This window comes from Ranitomeya variabilis, chromosome 3, assembly GCF_051348905.1.
Source record: "Ranitomeya variabilis isolate aRanVar5 chromosome 3, aRanVar5.hap1, whole genome shotgun sequence".
NCBI lineage: Eukaryota > Metazoa > Chordata > Amphibia > Anura > Dendrobatidae > Ranitomeya > Ranitomeya variabilis.
In genome coordinates this window covers 777,912,817-777,928,385 of record NC_135234.1, presented here as the reverse complement: position 1 = coordinate 777,928,385, position 15,569 = coordinate 777,912,817, and positions in this window count along the sequence as shown.

The following is a 15,569-nucleotide window of genomic DNA, read 5'->3' as shown; positions in this document are numbered from 1 at the left end:
CAAATGGTGCACGGGTTTGCGCTCCCGCAAACGCCGATCAATCTGAATTGCCAATGTCATGGACTCATTCAGACCTGTAGGCGCAGGGAACCCGACCATAACATCTTTAACGGCATCAGAAAGGCCCTCTCTGAAATTTGCCGCTAAGGCGCACTCATTCCACTGAGTAAGCACAGACCATTTACGAAATTTTTGGCAGTATATCTCAGCTTCATCTTGCCCTTGAGATAGGACTATCAAAGCTTTTTCAGCTTGAATCTCCAAATTAGGTTCCTCATAAAGCAACCCTAAAGCCAGGAAAAACGCATCCACATTGAGCAACGCAGGATCCCCTGGTGCCAATGAAAATGCCCAATTTTGAGGGTCACCTCGCAGCAAAGAAATTACAATCTTAACCTGCTGGACAGGATCTCCTGAGGAGTGAGGTCTGAGAGAAAGGAACAATTTAAAATTATATTTGAAATTCAAAAACCGAGATCTATCTCCGGAAAACACCTCTGGTGTAGGGATTTTAGGTTCAGAAATAGGAGCATGCATAACAAAATCTTGTAAATTTTTAACCTTCGTAGCAAGATTATTTAAACCTGCAGCCAAACTCTGAGGATCCATCTTTAAACAGGTGAGCTCAGAGCCATTCAAGGATTATAAGGAGAGAACGGCAAAGGCAGTAATTAGAGCTGAAATACAACTGATCCAACTATGGAGCAAGCATAGGGAAAAAGAAGAAAAAAAAAAAAAATTTTACAGACTTCCTTTTTCTCTCCTTTCTTCTGCCAATAAGTTTAACACATGGCCGGTCATACTGTCATGGTTCCCAATGGCAAGGGAACGTAAGAAACATATAAATAACGAACGAGCTCTCGGGTGATGGAAACTCGAGTTGACCGTGAGCTAAATCTACCACACAACTAATAGTAGCCAGGGAGCATACCTACGGCTTCCTAAATGCCACGCGCCAGCCGGAGGACTAACTACGCCTGGTAGAGGAAGAAACAGACCTGGCTTACCTCTAGGGAAATCCCCCAAAAGATGATAGCAGCCCCCCACATGTAATAACGGTGAATTAAGAGGTAAAGACATACACAGTATGAAAGTAGATTTAGCAAAGAGAGGTCCACTTACTAGATAGCAGAAGGATACAAAAGAGGACTTCACGGTCAACTGAAAACCTTTTCAAAAACCATCCTGAAATTACTTTAAGACTCCTGTGTCAACTCATGACACAGGAGTGGCAATTATAGCCCGCAAGAGCTTCCAGCTACAGAGAATTACAAAAACTGCAAACTGGACAAAAGGTACAAAACAAAAGGACAAAGTCCACTTAGCTGATCAGCAGACTAGTAGCAGGAACATGCAACCGAAGGCTCTGGTTACAATGATGACCGGCAAGGAAATGACTGGAGAGCAAGGCTAAATAGGAAACTCCCAAACACTGATGGAAGCAGGTGAACAAAAGAAGCAAAGTGCAAACAAGTCACCAGTACCACCAGCAACCACCAGGGGAGCCCAAAAAGCGGATACACAACACAGGTCCAGATCGGGATAATCAATCCCTTCTAGAGATGATGCTTCCCATGTACAGGTAAAGACTGGGATGATCAATCCATTCGTGAGATGATGCTTCTTGAGAACAGGTCCAGACCGACATGATCGATCCCTTCTAGAGATGATGCTTCCCGCTTACAGGTACAGACCAGGATGATCGATCCGTTCCTGAGATGATGCTTCACGGGTACAGGTCCAGACCGAGATGATCAATCCCTTCTAGAGAAGATGCTTCCCGCATACAGGTAAAGACGTGCTCTTATCTAACCTACTGTACATTGTGTGATGTGATGAAGGAGCTGAGCCCAGTAACGGTGATGTTTATAAGATTTTTTACATTTAATTTTGCTCTATAGTGCGAGACTGTTCAGGTGTGACATTACATGACAGTATGAGGGTACACTATGTGACGGTATGAGGAAACACTAGATGATGGTATGATGGTACACTATGTGACGGTATGAGGAGACACTAGATGATGGTATGAGGGGACACTATGCAACGGTATGAGGAGACACTAGTTGATGGTATGAGGGGACACTATGCGACGGTATGAGGAGACACTAGATGATGGTATGAGGGGACACTATGTGACGGTATGAGGAGACACTAGATGATGGTATCGGGGTACACTATGTGATGGTATGAGGAGACACTAGTTGATGGTATGAGGGGACACTATGCGACGGTATGAGGAGACACTAGATTATGGTATGAGGGGACACTATGCGACGGTATGAGGAGACACTAGATGATGGTATGAGGGGACACTATGTGACGGTATGAGGAGACACTAGATGATGGTATGGGGGTACACTATGTGACGGTATGAGGAGACACTAGATGATGGTATGGGGGTACACTATGTGACGGTATGAGGAGACACTAGATGACGGTATGAGGGGACACTATGTGACGGTATGAGGAGACACTAGATGATGGTATGAGGGGACACTATGTGATGGTATGAGGGGACACTATGTGATGGTATGATGGTACACTATGTGATGGTATGAGGAGACATTAGATGATGGTATGAGGGGACACTATGTGACGGTATGAGGAGACACTAGATGGTATGGGGGTACACTATGTGATGGTATGAGGGGACACTATGTGATGGTATGATGGTACACTATGTGATGGTATGAGGAGACATTAGATGATGGTATGAGGGGACACTATGTGACGGTATGAGGAGACACTAGATGATGGTATGGGGGTACACTATGTGATGGTATGAGGGGACACTATGTGATGGTATGATGGTACACTATGTGACGGTATGAGGAGACACTAGATGATGGTATGAGGGGACACTATGTGACGGTATGAGGAGACACTAGATGATGATATGATGGTACACTATGTGATGGTATGAGGGGACACTATGTGATGGTATGAGGAGACACTAGATGATGGTATGGGGGTACACTATGTGACGGTATGAGGAGACACTATGTGATGGTATGATGGTACACTATGTGATGGTATGAGGGGACACTAGATGACGGTATGGGGGGACACTATGTGATGGTATGAGGAGACACTAGATGATGGTATGATGGTACACTATGTGATGGTATGAGGAGACACTAGATGATGGTATGAGGGGACACTATGTGATGGTATGAGGGGACACTAGATGATGGTATGAGGGGACACTATGACGGTATGAGGAGACACTAGATGATGATAATGATATGATGGTACACTATGTGATGGTATGAGGGGACACTATGTGATGGTATGAGGGGACACTATGTGATGGTATGAGGAGACATTAGATGATGGTATGAGGGGACACTATGTGACGGTATGAGGAGACACTAGATGATGGTAAGAGGGGATACTATGTGATGGTATGAGGAGACACTAGATGATGGTATGGGGGGACACTATGTGACGGTATGAGGAGACACTATGTGACGGTATGAGGAGACACTATGTGATGGTATGATGGTACACTATGTGATGGTATGAGGGGACACTAGATGGCGGTATGGGGGGACACTATGTGATGGTATGAGGAGACACTAGATGATGGTATGGGGGGACACTATGTGACGGTATGAGGAGACACTATGTGACGGTATGAGGAGACACTATGTGATGGTATGATGGTACACTATGTGATGGTATGAGGGGACACTAGATGATGGTGCAGCGCCCCAGAGTCCTGGTCGTTGCAGTACTGTTGCTCCGCCACTAAGGGGAGCTATGGTGCGTCTGATGGCACTGAAGGAGTTCATCTGATCAGGTATCACAGACACCAATACATTTCACAGTTGGGCCTCCGGGGAGAGCTAAGGGTGCTATTCATTAGGCCACTCCCCACCATAGTGGGTAAACTGGGGGTCAGGCAGGAAGTTAGATCAGAAAGCTGACTGGGTTGGAACCAGGCAACACCTTGTGGCAGAGGGTGTTGTAGGGGAAGATTCGGAGGGGTCCCTGTCAGGGGTGGGATCCTGACAGAGGCCTAGCGAACAGAGAGAACGTTACGGGACCGCGCATGCACGATATAGCGGCGGTACCCTAAGAAAGGACAAGAAGCGAGGTATATTGTGCTGAGTGAGAAATGAGATCAACGCAACAAGGAGTAATACCAGTGGGAGTCGTGCTGTAAGATCGAGGCAACATCCTACTGAGGCGCGTAGCCGGTGGCCGGAACGCCGAGGAAGTATCAGGCTCCAAGCCAAACTTCAAACCTACGGCAGGACAGTCAGTTATAGGCGGGCTGTCTCACACCAATCACCTATGAAGACATGGGGGGCACACTAGGAGAAGGGCGACACTAGGGTCCAGGAAGAGATCTGAGCCTACCCGTCATACGGGTGCGTCCTAGCCATATCATCTGGGGGACGAAGAAGAACATCAGAATCCAGTTGTGAGGGAACACGAGAAACAGACACAACAGTTGTGGGGACTATCCCGTAAGCACAGCAGGGGAGGACCACAACACACAAGCGCTAGAAGGAAGGCACAGATTTCCACCTGCAAAGGGAACTCTGGAGGTGCCATTGGACCGGCCGGACTTGCGCAGCCCTGTTAACCGTATTCCGGATTGAGGACTCAGAAGCCTTCAGTAAAGAGGTAAAGAGACTGCAACCTGGTGTCCTCGTTATTTACTGCGACCGGCACAGCACCGCACTACCACCACCATCCACACCCTATTATTTGGGCGCCCCTCAGCAGGGTCACGGACTGGGCCTAGCCACCGTGACAACCCCAGAGCAGAGACCCAGAGGCCCGGTACCGGGTACCCCTCGGCCCTGCGGCAGCGGGGGGGGGGGGGGGGCGCTGCAATGGTATGAGGGGACACTATGTGACGGTATGAGGAGACACTAGAGGATGGTATGGGGGTACACTATGTGAAGGTATGAGGGGACACTAGATGATGGTAAGAGGGGATACTATGTGATGGTATGAGGGGACACTAGAGGATGGTATGGGGGTACACTATGTGAGGGTATGAGGGGACACTAGATGATGGTATGAGGGGACACTATGTGACAATATGAGGGGTCACTAGATGATGGTATGGGGGTACACTATGTGACGATATGAGGGGACACTAGATGATGGTATGGGGGTACACTATATGACAATATGAGGGGACACTAGAGGATGGTATGGGGGTACACTATGTGACGGTATGAGGGGACACTAGATGATGGTATGAGGGGTACACTATGTGACGGTATGAGGGGACACTAGATGATGGTATGAGGGGTACACTATGTGACGGTATGAGGGGACATTAGATGATGGTATGGGGGTACACTATGCGACAATATGAGGGGACACTAGATGATGTTATGGGGGTACACTATGTGACGATATGAGGGGACACTAGATGATGGTATGGGGGTACACTATGTGACGGTATGAGGGGACACTAGATGATGGTATGAGGGGATACTATGTGACGGTATGAGGAGACACTAGATGATGGTATGAGGGGACACTAGAGGATGGTATGGGGGTACACTATGTGACGGTATGAGGGGACACTAGATGATGGTATGAGGGGACACTATGTGACGGTATGAGGAGACACTAGATGATGGTATGAGGGGACACTAGAGGATGGTATGAGGGGACACTAGAGGATGGTATGAGGGGACACTAGAGGATGGTATGGGGGTACACTATGTGACGGTATGAGGGGACACTATGTGACGACGTGGTGCCTGGTGATGGATGTGATGCTGCTTCATAACAATGTATAGGACATGCAGACGCACAGATGAGGCTGCGTCTTCTTGGCGTCCTTGTGTCCTGGTTTCTTTGCTCTGTACTCCACCGGTAGATGATCTGCGCGGATCATGTTAGCGCCATTAGTCCCGCCGCTGCTGAAAGGGAGGAGATTACATCTCCTGAACAATCCGGCTATTTAATTACGGAGGCTGATTACCCAATGATAATATCATTGTACACTGGAGGCGACGCGGAGATAAAAGAGCAGCGAGACGGATGCAGTAATTGATGGTTAACCCTTTCACTGCCGCGCATGGTCATGTGACCTTGTAAAGATTGGACGGTTCTAGAACTAGAAATAATAAGAAGCATATAATAAACCGAACGTGGCCTCCCCTGTAACGGTCCATGCCCACACACAACCTTAAGTGACCCCAATATGTGCACAGCCATAAATGAAGGCACAGTGTCCGGAGAGCCACACTGGGAGCCGAGGACCTTCTGTGCAGCGCTAACAGCAGCACAGTCAGATGGAACATGGCGGGTGTAGGAGGGTGCTGACCTCTTCTTGTTTTTGTAGACAATCTTTCTGGTAGTCGAGGCCCAGATCTTGCTGATCCCTCCGCCCCATGAAGGGTTAATGGGTCCATTGTTGTTTCTTGTCTTTAATTACTGCGACAGCGAAGAAACTGAAATATTCATGAGGCAGCTGCGATCAGATACAGGCACACTGTGACGCCTCCTCTGCTGTACTATGGTGTTTCTACCCGTGAAGACACGAGTCGTGCTGAGCTGTGTACTACAATGTGAATAGAGTCATGCGGTCTTAGATATATCCTGTATAGCGGGGGACAGCTAGAGAGGAGGATCTAGGGGGTAAGGTAGTGATTATAGGGAGAGGCAGGCTGTGGTAATACACAGTGTGTGACGGAGATCTGCCCCACAGACATAGTTACAGGGGTTGTCAGGTCCAAATAATAATATTTATTTTTATATAGCGCTAACATATTCCGCAGCGCTTTACAGGTTGCACACATTATCATCACTGTCACCGTGGGCTCACAATCTAAATTCCCTATCAGTCTGTCTTTGGAGTGTGGGAGGAAACCGGAGAACACCCACTCAAAAATGGGGAGAATATACAAACTCCTTGCAGATGTTATCCAAGGTGGGATTAGAACCCAGCACTCCAGCGCTGCAAGGCTGCAGTGCTAACCACTGAGCCACCGTGCTGCCCGGTCCAAATCACTAAGTCCGTAGTCCCTCTGTGTGTCTGCAGACTTATGAATCCCCCAGAACATGCATTGTGAGCTGCGGGGATCCGCCGGTTCCAGTCCAGGACTGGAGGTTATCAATGAGTTCTACATTCTCCCGGCCAGTGGGTGCCGCCTCGCTTCCATACACTTGTACTGAGCGACACTGCACCCCATTTAGTGACATAGGTGGCCAGTGGCTGTGGTCATTGAGAGGGCATGGCCATGCTTTATACAAGTGTATGGAAGCAAGGCCGTGGCCACTGGTCGTCAGAGTGTATAACGCATACATACCCTCTGGTCTCTGGTCTGAAACTGGCTAATCCCTGCGTACGCTGGGGGAATTCATAAGTCTGCAGTTACACAGATTTGGACCGAGCAACCCCTTTAAGGTTCAGGACTAGCCCACAGTGGGAGGGACAAGCCCCAGTAAAAGGACTGCTTCCTGATAGCAGATGAGATAAGGAGGTGTAGTAACCAAAGTTAAGTTCAAGCTGCAGTGGGCAAGAATTTATCGTTCAGGGCAATGGGAGCCTTCCTGGAATCCCTCGCGGATATTCCTGCAAAGTCCGGAGCTCAAGGCTCGGTACAGGTACCATGAAGAGAGCCTTATCCTCTGGTGTACAGAGGACGATGGACGTGGAAACATGTGAAGGGAAGATAACGGATCCCGGGTGTACTGCGAGACTAGATGGGAAATACCTGGGGCTGACAGGAACAGTAACTATAGGGATAGTCCAGGAGTAATGGTGGAACAGCTTAAAGCTATGGTGGCAGCCTTGTCGGTGAGTACGCCTCAGCCCAATAAAGAGGTACTGTTACGGGAAACAGCTCCCATCACCTGGCCACAGATATATGTGGAACAGGCACCAGCCCCTAACCTTGGTAAGATCAGATGGGTGGCGAAGGTCATCCAAGGAATGAAGGAGCGTGAGAAACTGGTGAGGGCCCAACTTGAGCCACAGTCATGTCTCATACTTCAGCCCCCAGAAGGGATACGGGTTCATCCAGGAGGTCATTCCCAGCCACCGAGTGTATGTCAATCCCGGATTTCTGAGGCACGGGTCTACCCTGCAAACATAGGCCTGCGTCCTCTTCATAAAAGAGGACGGGCTGCGAGGATGGTATGTGGTGGCGGTGACATTGATCCCGCCGGAAGAAGAGGATCCTCAGGTGGCACGGCTGGAAGAGGAGAAACTCCAGGCGACACCACAATAGTAGTGGGGAGACCTCCTTCAGCACAGCGTCCTTCACTACAAGTACTATGGCCTCCCGCCTGTCAGAGGCATATAGTGCTCCGGCAGCAGTCATTGTGACCCAAGGTCCCTAGTTGACCACCTATGTGAGGCAATCCAGTGCCAATGAGACCGTGGTGTGAGGGCAACTGGAAAATTCAAAAAGGTGGCCAGAGTTAAAAGGCCAGCCCTGACCCACTACAGTTGTGCTCGCTGCACAAAAAAAGGAAAGGCAATTATAATGTGAACAGTGTCGTTCGGTCTTAGATATATTTTGTCATGTATAGTAAGGAACAGGTATAGGTTAAGATTTTGGACATAAGATAGACGCTGGTAAGCAGTATAAGTATAATATGTTTAATTTATGTAAATGTAGTGTATAATGTGTATGAAGGAGATCAGAAAAGACACATGCTGGAGGGACCGACATAGTTACAGGTTGGTACTAGCCCATAATTGGAGGGGACAAGTCCCAGTAAAAGGGACTGTTTCATCATAGCAGATCAGATAAGGCAGTACAGTAACCAAGGTCACATTCTGCTGCAGTGGGCGAGCGTCTATCGTTCAGGGCAGTGGGAGCCTTACTGGAATCCCTCGTGGACTCAAGCCTCGGTACTACGAAGAGAGCCTTATCCTCTGCGCACAGGGGACGATGGACATGGAACAGCGTGAAGGGAAGAGAACCGATCCCGGGTGTACTGCGGGACTAGACGGGAAAACCCTGTGGCTGACAGGAACAGTAACTATAGGGATAGTCCAGGAGCAATGGTTACTAATGCTGAAGACGCACTGTATTAAGGATACAAGGACTAAGAAGTGTTGTTCCCAATACTAGCTGCTACACTATGATGAACTTGAACTGTCCAGTAAACTTATTCCATACTGGAGCCATACTGGTCACCACTCAGCTTTCCCAGCTACAGATACAAATGGCTGGGCAGACATCAGAGGGCGACTTTCGATTTGTTGGCTTCCTCTTGAGCGACGCTGCTGGATCCCGCCAGGTTCTACTTTGCTTTTATCTGGTGGCGGCCGGTGGTCGGTGATTTGTGCGCAGCGTCCCACGAGTCTCAGGAATAATCCGATTAGTCTAATTCAGGTCTGCAGAACACGAGGCGCAAGAAAGAAGAAAACCGCCGATTACGGCCGTCACACACAATGGCCTCATTACCGGAGAAACGGTTTATTAACCAGTGCAGTGCCGGGTGGAGAGGGGGTGTAAGGTAGGAAGGACCCTCTGATTACATTTTATCACCCCCTCCAGTGCTGAGAACCAAATGTAATAGAAAGGGATCAGGCTGCTTCACCACTTACCTGCTGCACGTAAGAAGGATTGCAGTCACCTCCCTCCAGAAATGGCTGATAACAGGGAGTAATAGAATGTAGGTCTTTTATTATATAAAATACTTCACGTGACACAACTACGATACATTACAAATAAAACACAACAGAACAAAACATAAGAACAAAGCTCCAATCAGATGACAAAAAACGACACAAATCACAAAGAAATAAACCAGAAACGGCAACAAAATGGAGAAAGTTCATGACCTACAAATCAGGGATGTGAAAGAAAAATTCAAATAAAATAAAGAAAAAAACAAACTACCCATAACTACATGAATACCCCCGTAAAATAATAAATAAATAGTATAAAATCATGTAAGACCCCCGGCCCAGCTTCATTCATACTACTATATACAACCCCAACTACATTCACACCGTCCTATATACAATATTATATACAATATATACACTATAAACACATTATACTAAGCCAAACACTATACAACACCGCAAACACAACAAATCCCTACTGGTCCCACTGCCTTACCTTACAGCCACCCCCCTTACACCACCACATTCACCCCACAACAAACCTAAAGACCTACATACAATATAGTGTACAAAATTTACATTAACCCCTTAATCCCATATGACGTACTATCCCGTCGAGGTGGGGTGGGCCTTAATTCCCAAGGACGGGATAGTACGTCACATGCAATCGGCCGCGCTCACGGGGGGAGCGCGGCCGATCGCGGCCGGGTGTCAGCTGACTATCGCAGCTGACATCTGGCACTATGTGCCAGGAGCGGTCACGGACCGCCCCCGGCACATTAACCCCCGGCACACCGCGATCAAACATGATCGCAGTGTATCGGCGGTACAGGGAAGCATCGCGCAGGGAGGGGGCTCCCTGCGTGCTTCCCTGAGACCCTCGGAGCAACGCGATGTGATGGAGGTGGCTTACCGAGTGCCTGCTCAGAGCAAGCGCTGGTAAGCCTGCAGCACTGTAAGTCAGATCGCCGATCTGACAGAGTGCTGTGCAAACTGTCAGATCAGCGATCTCTGATGTCCCCCCTGGGACAAAGCAAAAAAGTAAAAAAAATAAATCCTAAATAAAGAAAAAAAAATATTATTCCCATAAATACATTTCTTTATCTAAGTAAAAAAAACAATAAAAGTACACATATTTAGTATCGCCGCATCCGTAACGACCCAACCTATAAAACTTTCCCACTAGTTAACCCCTTCAGTGAACACCGTAAAAAGAAAAAAAAACGAGGCAGAAAACAACGCTTTATTATCATACCGCCGAACAAAAAGTGGAATAACTCGCGATCAAAAAGACACATATAAATAATCATGATACCGCTGAAAACGTCATCTTGTCCCGCAAAAAACGAGCTGCAATACAGCGTCATCAAAGAAAAAATAAAAAAGTTATAGTTTTCAGAATAAAGCGATGCCAAAATAATTATTTTTTCTATAAAATAGTTTTTATCGTATAAAAGCGCCAAAACATAAAAAAATGATATAAATGAGGTATCGCTGTAATCGTACTGACCCGAAGAATAAAACTGCTTTATCAATTTTACCAAACGTGGAACGGTATAAACACGCCCCCCCAAAAGAAATTCATGAATATCTGGTTTTTGGTCATTCTGCCTCACAAAAATCGGAATAAAAAGCGATCAAAAAATGTCACGTGCCCGAAAATGTTACCAATAAAAACGATAACTCGTCCCGCAAAAAAACAAGACCTCACATGACTCTGTGGACCAAAATATGGAAAAATTATTGTTCTCAAAATGTGGAGACGCAAAAACTTTTTTGCTTTAAAAAGCGTCTTTCAGTGTGTGACAGCTGCCAATCATAAAAATCCGCTATAAAAAATGCTATAAAAGTAAATCAAACCCCCCCTTCTTCACCCCCTTAGTTAGGGAAAAATAATAAAATTAAAAAAATATATTTATTTCCATTTTCCCATTAGGGTTAGGGTTAGGGCTAGGGCTAGGGTTAGGGCTAGGGCTAGGGTTGGGGCTAGGGTTGGAGCTAAAGTTAGGGTTAGGGTTGGGGCTAAAGTTAGGGTTAGGGCTAAAGTTAGGGTTAGGGTTAAAGTTAGGGTTAGGGTTGGGGCTAAAGTTAGGGTTGGGGCTAAAGTTAGGGTTAGGGTTTGGATTACATTTACGTTTGGATTAGGGTTGGGATTAGAGTTAGGGGTGTGTCAGGGTAAGGGGTGTGGTTAGGGTTACCGTTTGGATTAGGGTAAGGGGTGTGTTTGGATTAGGGTTTCAGTAAGAATTGGGGGTTTCCACTGTTTAGGCACATCAGGGGCTCTCCAAACGCGACATGGCGTCTGACCTCAATTCCAGCCAATTATGCGTTGAAAAAGTAAAACAGTGCTCCTTCCCTTCCGTGCTCTCCCGTGCGCCCAAACAGGGGTTTACCCCAACATATGGGTTATCAGCGTACTTGGGACAAATTGGACAACAACTTTTGGGGTCCAGGTTCTCTTGTTACCCTTGGGAAAATAAAAATTTGGGGGGCTAAAAATCATTTTTGTGGGAAAAAAAGATTTTTTATTTTCACGGCTCTGCATTGTAAACTGTAGTGAAACACTTGGGGGTTCAAAGTTCTCACAACACATCTAGATAAGTTCCTTGGGAGGTCTAGTTTCCAATATGGGGTCACTTGTGGGGGGTTTCTACTGTTTGAGTACATCAGGGGCTCTGCAAATGCAACGTGATGCCTGCAGACCAATCCATCTAAGTCTGCATTTCAAACGGCGCTCCTTCCCTTCCGAGCTCTGTCATGCGCCCAAACAGTGGTTTACCCCCACATATGGGGTATCAGCGTACTCAGGACAAATTGCACAACAAGGTTTGGGGTCCATTTTCTCCTGTTACCCTTGGTAAAATAAAACAAATTGGAGCTGAAATAAATTTTGTGTGAAAAAATTTAAATGTTCATTTTCACACTTGGGTATTTTCTATCATATAGACCCCTCAAAATGACTTCAAATGAGATGTGGTCCCTAAAAAAAACAGTGTTGTAAAAATGAGAAATTGTTGTTCAACTTTTAACCCTTATAACTCCCTAACAAAAAAAATTTGTTTCCAAAATCGTGCTGATGTAAAGTAGACATGTGGGAAATGTTACTTATTAAGTATTTTGTGTGACATATCTCTGTCATTTAAGGGCATAAAAATTCAAAGTTGGAAAATTGCAAAATTTTCAAAATTTTCGTCAAATTTCCATTTTTTTCACAAATAATCGCAAGTTATATCGAAGAAATTTTACCAATATCATGAAGTACAATATGTCACGAGAAAACCGTGTCAGAATCGCCAAGATCCGTTGAAGCGTTCCAGAGTTATAACCTCATAAAGGGACAGTGGTCAGAATTGTAAAAATCGGCCCTGTCATTAACGTGCAAACCACCCTCGGGCTTAAGGGGTTAAGAAAAAAAATATATATATATTTTTTTTATTAAACTATGTATAAACACACACCTACACTAACTATCCCGCCACCCCTGATCCAGCTCTGTCCACAAAGTTCAGGAATTATCCGAGGTAGGATCAGTTTTTCCCCAGGCGGGGCCTGGGCCAGGCCAGATCAGTCTCTTATCACCGCCGTTGAACCCCCCATCCCCCACCCAACCTAACTAAGACCCTCTATTATACACACTATATACAATATATACAATACACTATATACAATATATACATAAACCAACTTCACAGAACACAACCTACATACTCACCACCCAATGCTCAAGTTCGATGCCTGCAAACATTCTATTCAGGGAACAGAAATACAAAACAAAAATCTACGGTGTAAAGATATCAGCCCACCACCAGGATATAGGAGCGCTAAGGGACTAAGGCACCCCGAAGGAGAAACCCCTCCAGAGATAGGCCGCCCTCCGGGCACCCAGTCCTCAGCACTCCAGAGAACGCACCTTCACCAGGGCACCTAGGATGCTGCTACAAACTTCATCTACACTGAGGATTTACTCTGCATCGAAACTAAAACTCGTGCGTTCCACGTGAAGTACCTGACCACTGCGCTGACTAAGAATAAAGTGGCTCGGTCCCTTCTCCCGAGGTCTCTGAATGCTCCATAGGCCCACTCGGCATAGGACAGAGTGGCCAGCCGCGGCCAACCAATGGAAGCACCCACCCTGTTGTACACCTCTGTATTAAAGGGACAATGAAGCAGGAAGTGCTCCATGCTTTGCAGCAGTAAGTGACCTTCCGCTTGACTAGGTTCAGTCTATTCCCCCATAACATCTGGAAGAACAGACTGTAGACCCCTGTCCAGAGAGGCTCTGGCAAGACACAGACGCTGCCCAGGTTAATTAGCAAGGGGAGCAGGAAAGCTTTGCACAAGTCAACCCTTTTCCTCAGGGTCAAAGACCAACCCTTCCATTGGTCCACTCTTTGGGCGACACTTTTGATTCTGCCTTCCCAGTTTTTCGTGGGGTAATCACCCTGGCCAAATTCGATGCCAAAGGTCTTTGGCATGTTCTTGGGGTTCGGGCAGGGTGTCCAGAAGATCAAACGTGGGATCCCCGCCTCCGGACCTGGCGATTTTTTTTGGACCTGAGCCCAATCGATCACCAGTCTCACTTCCTCTTCTTTGATCGCTTCTCCCAAACCGCCCAGCGAGAGGTCAGCCCCTGGCTCAGGAACAGCTTCAGCCAGGAAAGCCGACATCCTGTGATGATCCAGTTCCTTCCTTCCTTCCTTCCCAAGAGGTGCGAGTAGTATGAACTGACGACCTCCAAGATCCCTGATCTGGACCTTCTCAGGGATCCCGTACTGTCTATCAGCCCAGTCACTATCTTACTATTCCCTGACATCTTGCAGTTTCTGTAAGGGTCGGGCGAGTAGTACTTCCCGTAGTCCCTCTCGAAACCCAAAGATGCGTGCCTATCGTACTGACATCTCTTCAGCAAGGATTTCACACCAGAGATCTCTTCACGGCTACCACCAGTCGAGACAAGATGCTCGAGTTTCCTCCTTAGGCTCTGATACAGGCGATCCATGTTCAGGATTCTGAGGTTCGAGAGTTGCTGGAAGAATCTCATCACCCGATGTTTGAACATCTCCCATCACTCTGACTTAGTGTTACTTAGGCCCAGAAGCGGTACCTGGCTCTGAAGAAATTCCTCAAAGGACCGTCTTACAGCTTCTTTCTCAAGGAGTGACGAATTCAGCTTCCAATAACCTCTTCCCATCTGAGGAGTCCCTGTAACGCTCAGAGAAAACATAATCAAACAGGGATCGGAGAACTTCACCTCCACAACCGACAACGGCGATGAGACGGCCTCCTCCTTCAAATAAAACCTGTCTAACCTAGACCTGGACGGACTACCTCTAAAAAAGGTGAATCCTGTGTGGCCTGTGTTGTGCCAGATGTGGACATCCACCAGGCGTGCCTCGCTTACTATCCTATTTAGCGCAACGCAATCGTAAGCCAGCAAGTCTACGGAACCTCCTCTATCACAGGGTCTCATGACGTTGTTGAAATCCCCTCCAAAGACCACCTGCCAACTCGAAAATAAGAAAGGTTTGATCTGTTCTAGGACCCATCCTCTTCTCCATCTACACCTTTGGCCTGGGACAGCTCATAGAATCCCACGGTATGCAGTATCATCTCTACGCCGATGATACGCAGATCTACCTATCCGGACCTGACCTCACCTCCGTACTTACCAAAATCCTGCACTGTCTCTCAGCTATCTCGGCATTCTTTTCTGCTCACTTTCTAAAACTGAATATGGACAAAAACAGAATTCATCATATTTCCCCCATCTCACTCTACCCCTCCACCAGACCTATCCATCAATGTCAATGGCTGCTCACTTTCCCCAGTCCCGCATGCTTGGTGCATCAGGGTGATCCTTGACTCTGCCCTCTCTTTCAAGCCACATATCCAACCCCTTGCCTCCTCCTGCCGCCTCAAACTCAAACATATTTCCTGGATCCACGCATTCCTTGACCACGACACCACAAAAACACTAGTGCACATATAGCGCCCCCAC